This window comes from Choloepus didactylus, chromosome 17, assembly GCF_015220235.1.
Source record: "Choloepus didactylus isolate mChoDid1 chromosome 17, mChoDid1.pri, whole genome shotgun sequence".
NCBI lineage: Eukaryota > Metazoa > Chordata > Mammalia > Pilosa > Megalonychidae > Choloepus > Choloepus didactylus.
Window position 1 is genome coordinate 35,963,828 of NC_051323.1, and position 11,526 is coordinate 35,975,353.

Below are 11,526 nucleotides of genomic sequence, written 5' to 3' on the forward strand. Positions count from 1 at the left end.
CATGCTCTAAACCTATATTTTTTATTGCCCACAGACATAGTTGCCTGGAAAATCCATAGGTCCTTTAAACAAAACCTGTCCATCTCTCCTTCCAAGACAAAGCACCAAACCCATGGTGCCTCCTTTGTTTTCTGTTTTACTTTATAGTAAAACCATCTGCTCTCCCAAGTTAGAGGCTTTGGCATTATCTTCAACTTTCTCTTCTTAAACACCTCTCGCCACATCTGATCCGACATCAGGCCCTGTAGATTCCATCTCAAAAACCTCATGCAAATCTTACCTCTTCTTTCCATCTCTACTCCTAAGGCTCTCTTCAGGCTCTCAACCTTTCCTTGGGCTATTCAGGCAACAAAAAGTTCAATTCAGTAAAATATTATAGAGCACCTACTATGTGCTGGGTGTACACAGAGAAATACAACACACCTCTGCCTTTGTGTAGCTTTCAGTCTCTTAACAGGTCTCCCTGACACCAGACTCAAATGTTGTGGCTTACACATCTCTTTTGACTCCTTTTTTCTCTACAAGATGCTATGCAAGTCCTCAACTCTTCATAAAAAATGGTTCACAATCTTTACCCTTGTATCACACCTCTCACTCCCTGTCCTTTGTCCCTGCCATGGTGGGCTTTTCACTCTTTCCAGATGCGTGCATTGGAAGAGTGTTTTCTTTAATCTAAAGTGCATTTTCTCCCTTTTCTGCCTTGGCAAGCCCCTACCTACCTTTAAAGGGCAGGTCAAATAACCTCTCCTTCCTTAACTCCCATCAGAATCCAACAGTGTCCCTCCACGCCCCGTACACCCAGAGCTCTTTTTTACCCATCTGTCTCCATCACTAGACCATGAGCTCGCAGAGGAACAGTACCAGGTGTTATTCCTTTATCTTGGTCTGAGTGAACATGACCATGAATGCACCCTGCCCTCTGCTTATCTGAATCCTACCCATATTACCAGGACTGGCTCAATTCCAGCCCCTTCCCTGGGCTTTCTTAAGTCACTCCAGTCCACTGAATATCTCCCTCTGAATGGCCATAGCACTTAGCCTCTGTATTAACAGTCTGGCACTTACAACATGGTACTCTGAGCTATTAATGGCCCTGTTTTCCCTTTTGATGAACTTCAAAGCTTCTTCTACAATGCTTAGCCAGTGCTTTGCACTGTACTAGGTGCCCTGAAAATATTTTCTAATTGGGAAATCTTTGTGAGGATGAAGTCCTACAGGAAATGAGAAGGGGTAGGACTCAGGATAGGTGGTAATTTTAGCTATACCAAAGTCTTGGATAAGAGAGCCTCCATCTTATAAAAATAATCATGGAAATTGACACACTGAGTTCAGTATGCCACACAAATGTTGAATACAGCAAAATGAAAACAAATCAGTATTTACCATCCATAAGAGATAGGGAAAGAGACAGTAAAAGTGTGTGTAAAAGTGGAACATATCGTATACGCACAACTTGTTTAAAGTTGCCTTCATAGGCTTCATGAAAAGGATATGGTGAGAAAAAGAGAACTGTAAAGTGTGGGCATTTCTGCTTGCCATTTCAAGGAACAAGATATGGGGGGTCAGACCCACTTCCCATGTGCTTTTGATAGCATGAGCAGCTCATAATACTGAGGTTGATTTTCAGGATTAAAAATAAACTCCATCAATTTCTTCAGTGAACTGTTCATACTGTGAAAGAAGCACTAATACACAGAACTTGAGGACAGATAGTGTGTCAGTATCCAATGTAACACATATATGTGACTATACTGAATTTTTAGGGCTATTTAAGATTTTCAAGGATATTGACTTTACAATAATTTTTATATCATGTTTTGACTTTAGGACCTACCCCAAAGATGTGACTCCACCTTTCAAGTCAAATGTCCTCTATTGATAATCAACCCCTATGGGGGGCTCCTACAGTACTTGCTGCTTATTTTGGCATTTAGTCGTACGCTGTCTTTGATTGCTGTTTAATTTCTGGATGTTCGATGAAATTATGATTACTACATATTAAGCTTTTACATCCCACAAAGTATATGGCACAATACCAAGGACAAATTGTAAAGTGCTTACTTATTGTCCTGAAGGCCATTTTATCAGTCATGTTGTGTATAATCAAACTAAAAGTCTAAAAAAAAAATAACTAAACTAAATGTTGGATGCTCATATACTCTGTTTTGCTTTCTAGGGTATACTCACAGCTGTAAAATGCCTGGCAGGAAAGGAGAGGCCCTTGTTTGATCCAATATTACTCATTAAATATTAAATAATTGATGGTTATCATATTCAATTGAGAATTCATGATCAGGTAATGAAAAAAGATATTGTCATCAGCATTTTTCTAGAAAGATAATAAAAGTCGCTTGAGAAAGAGGACCACCTTTATTAGTTGCCTGGGAGGGAACATCAAATCAAGCTAAGACTCACCCACTCCTTTACAGAAAATAGAAAAAACAGGGCAAAAAACTTCCCAAATTAATCAACAAAATATAGATATATGAAGAGATTAATACTAATTTTCTCAAGTTTAATTAACTTATATTATTATCTCTAATTTAAAAACAACATTTTAAAAGTAAAATGAGTCTTTCATTGTTGATTCCTGAAATATTGTTTCCTTAACTTCTTTCATTTTATTCATATAACTCAGTCCAAAAGGCAGCAGGGGCCAGAAGAGAATTGAGCAATTACTGAGTGTCATGGGGTTATAAAAATAAACTATTTGGATAATTTAAACTGAAGAAATAACTCTTCTTTCTATACAGGGTGGGTTTGGGGACCTGCATCATTCAGATAATTTGGCTCACCTACATTTCATGTTACCAGAGTAGACATTTTAAATGTGTTTCTGATATTAAAAATTATTTCAAACTGTTTTTAGTATGTTCTGTGATGAAGAGATATAAGGTTAAATATCATCCCAGTTAAAAAGTAAGCTTGCTATTTTTGTTGTATTGGTCAGCTAGCTCGTTTTAACTCTATGGTCAAAGTTTTGGATGTTAAAACAAATAAATTCACTCTGTTTTTTCAAGCATAAATGATATGCAATAAGCCTCAGAAAACAGAGGTTACTCATTCTGGTTATGTTTTACTTTCTTGCAAGCACACACTCATGCTCAATTGAATGGCCTCCAAGTGACTTTTAAGCATTAAAGGTGAACAGAGCCCTCCTTTTTCACGGATATTTTAGGCAGCTGTTGTGAAGCAAAATGCAAATCATTAAAGAAAAAAAAACTAACGTTAAATAAAAATGTGCTAGGCTAGTCAAGAGATCACCCAGAACTTTAAGTTCACAAAAAAACAAACTAAAATTAATGGTGGGGGTAAGCACGTCATAACGTTGAACAGGAAAAACATTTAGAACTCTTGACCATGGTTCATGTTTCCTGACCTGCTGGACAATCTTCCCTTCCCACATCTTTCTAGATTCCATCAGGTTCTGTTTTTCTCTGCACAGTAAACCGCCATTTATCTAGATGCAATCAACCAGAAGGTTAAAATAATCAAGGTTTTTTTTTGTTTTTTTTTTCCCTTATTCTCCCTTTTCAGTTAATTTACAGGTTTTTGTTCAATGTCTTCTATGTCCCTAACACTATACTGGATGTCATGGGCATATGAAAGATGTCAAAGATGAAATTTAGAATTATATAACTTCTCTTTTATGAAAGAAAAATAACAAGTAGACAAGATTTCAGAAAGTTAGTCCATAAAGCAACTTCCAACACATTCAACAGGCAATCCTGATTCATTCCAATATCTAACTGCCTGTTCATCTACAGACACAGAGCTGGGCAATAATAGATAATGCTCAGACTGTAAATGCAAAATCCGGAAATGCAAAGAGGATCAAATCTCTTCCATATACTTTTAATTTCAAAAGTATTTCTATTATTTGACTTTTTAGAAAATGTGATGAATAATTTACAAGTTCTATTAATAAAAATAACCTATGCTCCACATTATGAATAAACAAGGATTGAAGTCTGTTCTTATTCTATACACTCCTATCCTGGGGTCACATAGATTTGATAAACAGATGCTGAATAATTGCGATTGGGTTCTTAATGCAAATGCCATCGTATTCGCAGACAGGCCTATGGACATGTGAGGAACATATTCCAACTGATGTTTAATTTCATTTCTCAGGACAGTGAATTTCAAGTTCACATGGAAATGATTCCACAGATACAAGAAAGCTTAACTAAAAAGCACAAATTTAATCCATGAACAAGAGCCTAATAATCTTTTATAAGGGCTATCCATGCACCCATCTCTTGACTATCATAGCCTCCATCCCTGGGGAAGTAAGAAAGTCCAATTTTCCCCTTCCAAATTAATATATGTCTGTTTCTAATTTTCTACTAGACCACCAATAATTATGTCACATTGGGGAAATGCAATAAATGCAAGACTCTGGTTTTTGGAAAAACAAAGAATATGTACATGGGGCCAGCAAGAATCATTAACTCCCCCAGGTTTCCAATTTTAATACCCTATTTACAGTATCCTGGGAATCTTTGAGAAAAAGAAGATATCATCTACAGTAGACATTGGCAGATAAAACCAAGGAACTAAAAGCCCATCCTCTTTCCAAGAGGACAAAGGAAATTAAGATATTAAAAAAAGAACTAATTTTCATAATTAGGTTTACATACTATACAGCTAGTTAAGTATGCTTATAACTTTCATTCAAATACAAAGACTTCATTGGTGAGAATAATTTCAGCCTTTATTATTTCATATTTTTATTATTTAACAAATTGCCCAGACATTGGGGCAATAAATGAGCCATCTGAGAAAAAAAATAAAATTGGATTTCTACCTCTCATGTTACACAAGATAAATTCCAAATGAATTAAATATTTGCATATTTAAAACATGAAATTATGAAAGTACAAAAAGAAGATATATATGAATATCTGAAGAAGGACTTCCTACACTTAACACAAGCACAAAATCCATCAAATTTTTAAATTTCTAGATTTCTAATTCCAGAAATGTGGTGTACCGAAAGGAAGGTTTCTGGTACACATACCTAAAAATTCTCAATAAAATTAAAATATGCTTAGAAACACAGCTTAGATGAAAAGAAAATAAGGAAATTCTTCAGAGGCAAAAATGACTCAGAATCAGGAATCCAGAAGAGTAACTAAGCACTTAAAGAACATAGTTGCCTGGGGGCATTTGATGATATTTGCTGATTTCTGGCAGTGTGGTGATTTCAATTTTAACAAGGAACAGGAGAAAGGGTTCATTTAAGCCTGAAATTAAGATAGAAACACCTTCATAAAGCTGAAATCATGAAAGGAGAGTTTCTCAGTGAAAAGATAAATTAAAAACACAATCTGTCAAAACAAAAACAACACCTGTTCCTCTGCTCTACAGAGGGAGGGCTCTGGATTCTAGATTCTGGTGAACAGAAAAAGAAGTGTCTACTTGAGAACTCATAACCTGAAGCCACCTTTCATTTTGGTTTGGTAACAAACTCACATTATTTATGTGGCCTGAAAAACAGATTAAAGTAGATTAAAGAACTTCTTCATCTGGTAGGGCCCCAGTTGCCTGGCTGAAGCCAATGCAGATTCTCTCTGTAAAAAGTGCTCTTAATCCAGGCTTCATAGACTTCCCACAGAGAGAGTTCCAATGATTTGAGTTCACAATTTAAAATCACAAATCACATAAGGAAACAAGCCATCATGAATGAGTCAGCAGAATCACCAGGCAATGCAATCAGACTCAGAAATTGCAGGTATTAGTCTTATCAGATACTGAATTTAAAAGCATGCAAGTTTAATATGTTTAAAGGAAAAGTCCGTTGAAAATGATGAAGAAATAAGAGACTATAAAAAATGCACAGACAAACATGAAAAAGACTTGAAACTTCATTGTCAGGTTAATTATCAGGTAAGAGCTAAAGAGAGAATTAGTGAACCAAAAGATAAATCAGGATACTCCCATGTACCAAAGTGAACTGAAGACAGACATATGAAAGAAAAATGGAGACTTGGAGAAGACAGTGAGAAGATACAGGTATGTCTAATAGGTCAGCTAAAAGAAGTTGAAAGAAGTTGATTGTGATGGTTTGGAGCTATGTACCCAGAAAACATGTTCTTAAACTTAATCCATTCCTATCAGGTGTGAATCCATTGTAAGTAGGACCTTTTGATGAGGCAACTTCAGTTAAGGTGTGGCCCAACTCGATCAGGATGGGTCTTAATCCTATTACTGGAGTCCTTTTTAAGCAGACTGAAAGTCAGAGACAGAGAAAAAAAGCCACAAGGATAGCAGCCAGAAGCTGAACATCAATAGAACCTGGAACTGAAGGGAGAGGCCAAGAGAGGCTGTGATATGCATTGTCATGTGACAGAGGAGCCAAGGACCAAGTATCACCAGTAGCCAGCCCCAGAATGTCAGTCTTCTGGAATAAAGCATTGCCTGGATGATGCCTTGATTTGGACTTCTCCTAGCCCCCAAACCATGAGCCATTAAATTCCCATTGTGTAAGTCAACCCACTGCATGGCATTTGCTTGAGCAGCCAATGAAAACTAAAACAATGATAAAGAAGATGATAAAAATGAAAGAGAATTGTTAGACTGCTAGAAAGGTATAAATTCTCAGATTCAGGAACTACAACAATGCCAAAAATGATAAATGAAAATAAATCCACATTTATATACATAGCATAGAAAAGAATGAGTTATAGAGATCTTTAAAGAAGCCAGAAAGAAAAGAGAGATTATCTACAGAGCAACATTTAAAATGATGATTGTTCCAGTTTGCTAATGCTGCTGTTAGGCAAAGTACCAGAAATGTATTGGCTTTTATAAAGGGGATTTATTCAGGAACAAATTTAAAGTTCTAAGGCCATAAAAGTGTCCAAACTAAGGCATCAACAAGAAGATACCTTCACTGAAGGAAGGTCGATGGTGTCTGGAATACCTCAGTCAGCTGGGAAGGCACATGGCCGGCGTCTGCTGGTCCTTTGCTCCTGGGTTGCTTTACTAAATGGCTTTCTCTAAAATGTCTCTGGGCTTCTGTCTCTCTTAGCTTCTCTCTCTCAGCCTCTGTGCATCTTTGCTTGGGCTTCTGTCTCTCTTAGCTTCTCTCAGCTCCTGTGCATCTTTGCTTATTCTACCTGGGTGTTTCTCTCTAAGTGTCTAGGTGTTCTCTCTTAGCTTCTCCAGGGCAAACGCTGGGCTTCATCTCTTAGCTTAGCATCTCCAAACATCTTTCTGTTGGTATCTACAAGTGTCTCCAATTGTCAGTGTCTGTTGGCTCTTGAGCTCTCTTAAGTAGTCCAGCGAACTAATCAAGACCCACCCTGAATGAGCAGGGTCCACACCTCCATGGAAATAATTCAGAGTTATCACCCGCAGTTGGATGACTCACATCTCCATGGAAACACGTAATCAAATGGTTCCACCCTAAGATTGGGCTAAAAGATCATGGCTCTTCTGGGGTCCATAACAGTTCCAAACTGGCACAATCATTGATATCTTGAGAATAACAAAGCCAGGAGGTCACATAATACCTTCTAAGTATTAAAACGACAATAGCTCTCCACTAAGAATTGTATACCCAGCAAAACAATCTTCAAGAATAAGCATAAAATGAAGACATTTTCAGACAAACAAAAATGGAGAGAGTTTACAACCAACATCTCCTAACTACTGGAATATCCAGAGGAAGTGCTCTATAACAAGGCCCCCCAAAAAGATGTGAAATGAAGGAGGAAATACTGAGAGAGAAAATTCAATGAACACTGGCTTCAATGATAATAACGTTGAATTTGTGACATTTTGAAAAGATAGAAAAAAAAGTTACTTCCCAGCTAAAGCTCCTCCTGACATGCAAAGGAACACTGAGAACTTGGAGGCTAGTAGTATATTTCATGAGTTCCTCTTTCCCCAATGGGCAAGATTATACTGAGCAGTCCCGAAGTTTGTTGATGGGATGTGTCATAAAAAATTATAAAACAAACAGACAAAGGTACCCAGTGTTCTTTTTTACTTCAATTGCTCTTTTTCACTTTAATTATTATTCTTGTTATTTTTGTGTGTGTGCTAATGAAGGTGTCAGGGATTGATTTAGGTGATGAATGTACAACTATGTAATGGTACTGTGAACAATCGAATGTACGATTTGTTTTGTATGACTGCGTGGTATGTGAATATATCTCAATAAAATGAAGATTAAAAAAAATAAATAAAATAAAATAAAAATAAATAAATAAAAAGATAGAACAAAAATTTTTTAAAACAATAGATAGAATATGGTTATTAAAGTCATAGTATGCTAAGGTCCTTGTATTGTTCAAGAGGAGAGTGAAGACAGTAATCGCCTTTAAACATTTTTTAAGTGAAATATGTATGTTAAAATTTTTAAGATAACCACAAAATTCAGAGACAGAGTGAACAATTCAAAACTTGAAGGGGAAAAAAGTAGAATAAAAACCAGCATAATAACAAACCAAAGAGAGAATAAAGGGAACACAGAAAAAGTAGTACACAGAGATTATGAAAATAAAAATGACAGAAATGGCTTTCAATTTGTGCTGGTCAGTGGCTGGCACTCTGCTGGGGCATTAATCCTATCAGTACCATCTCCAGTAACTTCATGACCATGCTGCAGACACTGTCTCATTCCAAACACCAGGTGGTGGCTATGGTAGCCCATTACCTGAAGCAGGCACAGAAAACACAACACCCATGGCTGATGGTGCCCATAAGGAGCTGGCCACAGATCCAAATGTGGGCTATCTGGACCCACTTTTTCCCTGCCTCAGAGACTCTAAGTCTTTTCTGGCCCAGGGAATTCTGGGAACTTTGGGTGGCTCAGGCAGAATTTGTGAAGGATCTTACCCACTTGCCCCAGGCCTTAGACTGGGCCCAGGCTGGCAGTAGCCTGCTGGACATTGGCATCTACTGATTCAGTTCCTCTTCACGGTCTTCAGGGGGCAGGGGCCTGAAAAGATTTCAGCTGTAAGAAGACATCAAGAAAAATGTTTGGACAACACTATCACTGTGCAGCTCTAGTACTCAGGAGGGGTCCACGGCAGTCTCACCCACAGCATCACCACTGAGCTCTCCAATGCTGCCTCCATGAGTGGCAACAAGAGATGGCCCGGATCCTAGACCCAGGTTGGTGGCCAATAGAGCTTGTAGTGAAGGGAAGCATAAGGAGTTCCCACTGTCCCCAGCCCCATACAAGGAGTGCAATTTTATAAATGGGGCAGGCATGGGCTGTGAGGCCAAGCACATCCAGGAGTTCTGTGCAAGGGCCTCTAGGAAAGTCCCATCATCCTCCTAGTAGAAAGTGAGCTCCTGCTTGACATCCTGGAAGGTAAGGAAAGTCATTGGAGTCACCTTTTCCCAAGAAAAATGCTGATGCTTTCCCTGAATCAATAAAGACATGGTTTCTATAGTGGAAAAAATGATAGAGATGAATTAAAATGTAACAAAAAAATCACTATAAATGAAAATGACCAAACTTCCTAGTTCAAATTCTCAGACTGGAATTTTTTTTAAGATAAAGCTAGGACATGAGGACCACAAAATAGGATGAAAGCAAAAGGATGGACAAAGAATATACTAGATGTGTTGGTTTGAATCTATTACATACCCCAGAAAAACCTATGTTATTTTAATCCACTCTTACAGTGGCAGAACTATTGTGGGTTGGGACTTTTGATTAGGTTGTTTCCATGGATATGACTCCACCCATTCAAGGTAGGTCTTAATCCCTTTGCTGGAGCCCTCTATGAGATTTAGGATTAGTGTCCAGAATATATAAAGATCACCTATGAATCAAAAAAAAAATAGACAATCCAAATTGTTGAAAGACATGAAAAGATGCTCACAGGAGCATCCATAAATGGCCAAAAATGTATGAAAAATATGCTCACCTCATCAGTAATCAGATAAATGAAAATTAAAACCACAGTGAGAAACAAAATGAGCACCAGAAATATGTACAAGAAAGATTATGGTAACATTTTTTGTTTGTTTGTTTTTGGTAACAGAAAAAATTCTTCAGTTGTTCTGGAAACAACAGAAGAATACATAAATAAATTGTGATATATCCATATAATAGAATATCACATGTGGTAGTTCAGAGCTAGGTACCCCAGAAAAACTTGTTTTTAAATTTAATCCATTCCTATGGGCAAAAACTCTTGTATACAGGATGTTTTGATGAGGTTAGTTCCGTTAAGGTGTGGCCCAGCTGAGTCAGGATGGGTCTTAATCCTATTACTGAAGGCCTTATAGGGAAGGTGATGGAGAGAGAAAAAGTGAAAGGTTGCAGCCAGAAGCTGAATGTCAAAGGAACCTGGAAGAGAAAGGAGAAGCCAGAAGAGGCTGCCATGTGCATTGCCATGTGACAGAGGAGCTAAGGACCAAGGATTACCAACAGCCAGTCCCAGAATGCCAATCTTTGGGAAGAAAGCATCAACTTGATGACACCTTAATTTGGACTTCTCCTAGCCTCAAAACTGTGAGCCATTAAATTCTCATTGTTTAAACCAACCCATTGCATGGTACTTGCTTTAGCAACAAGGAAACTAAAACACCATACATTTAAAAGGATGTATCCACATGGGCAATTCTCAATGGATAATTTTGAGTTTACAAAAAAAAAAGTCACACAAGAATTCATAAAATGTGAGTCTATTTACATAGTTTACAACTATGCAAAATAAAATAATGGTTATTAATTGGCCAGATGTGATAAATTTATAAAGAAAGTAAGTCAATAGTAACAAAATTCAGGAATTTGGTTACTTTTGGAGAGAAGGGAAAATGTGATATGCTAAGGACTCATAAAGGCTTCAAAAGTTTTGGAAATGTACTGTTCTTAAACCGGGTGGTGAGCACCGGGCTATTGCTGGATTATTATTCAAATGAATGATATATTTAATTTTTAAAAGAGATGTTAAAGGTTTTAACTATATATCAAATAACAAACAATAAAAGGCAAAGACAAACTAAAAAAATTTGTATCATATCTAATAATTTTATATTGTTAAATAAAATCATACAAATAGATTTAATAGAAAAATAGGCTAAATACTGAAACAGATAATCCATTAAAAATTACATATATACGATTATACATATGAAAAGGAATTCAACCTCATTGAATCAGTGAAATATAAATCAGTGGGATGCCATTTTTAACTGGGAGAGTGTCAAAGATTAAAAAGAGAGGAAGAGTACAGGATAAAATATCATTCATATTCAGCAGGACAAGGTAAAAATCAATGTAACCTTTCTGGGGAAAAATTTGGCAACAGATATCAAAAGCCTTAAATACGTGCTTATCATTTAACCTAGGAATTACACTTCTAGAAATCATCCTAAAAAATAATCAAATGCACAAAAATTAGTGTATAAGGACACTAATTGGATAATTCTTTATAAAAATATAAAGTTGGAAACTATTTAAATGCTAAATAATTTTGGATTGGCTAAATAAATTATGATCATCTACACAATAGCACATTATGCAACCATTAAATGATAGTATAGATACCTAAT

The 11,526-nt window shown here is 36.7% G+C and overlaps 1 pseudogene; it reads left to right on the forward strand.

Annotated features, from left to right (window-relative positions):
• Positions 1-8,605: 8,605 nt before the first annotated feature.
• Positions 8,606-9,376, forward strand: LOC119512083 (annotated as a pseudogene).
• Positions 9,377-11,526: the final 2,150 nt, after the last annotated feature.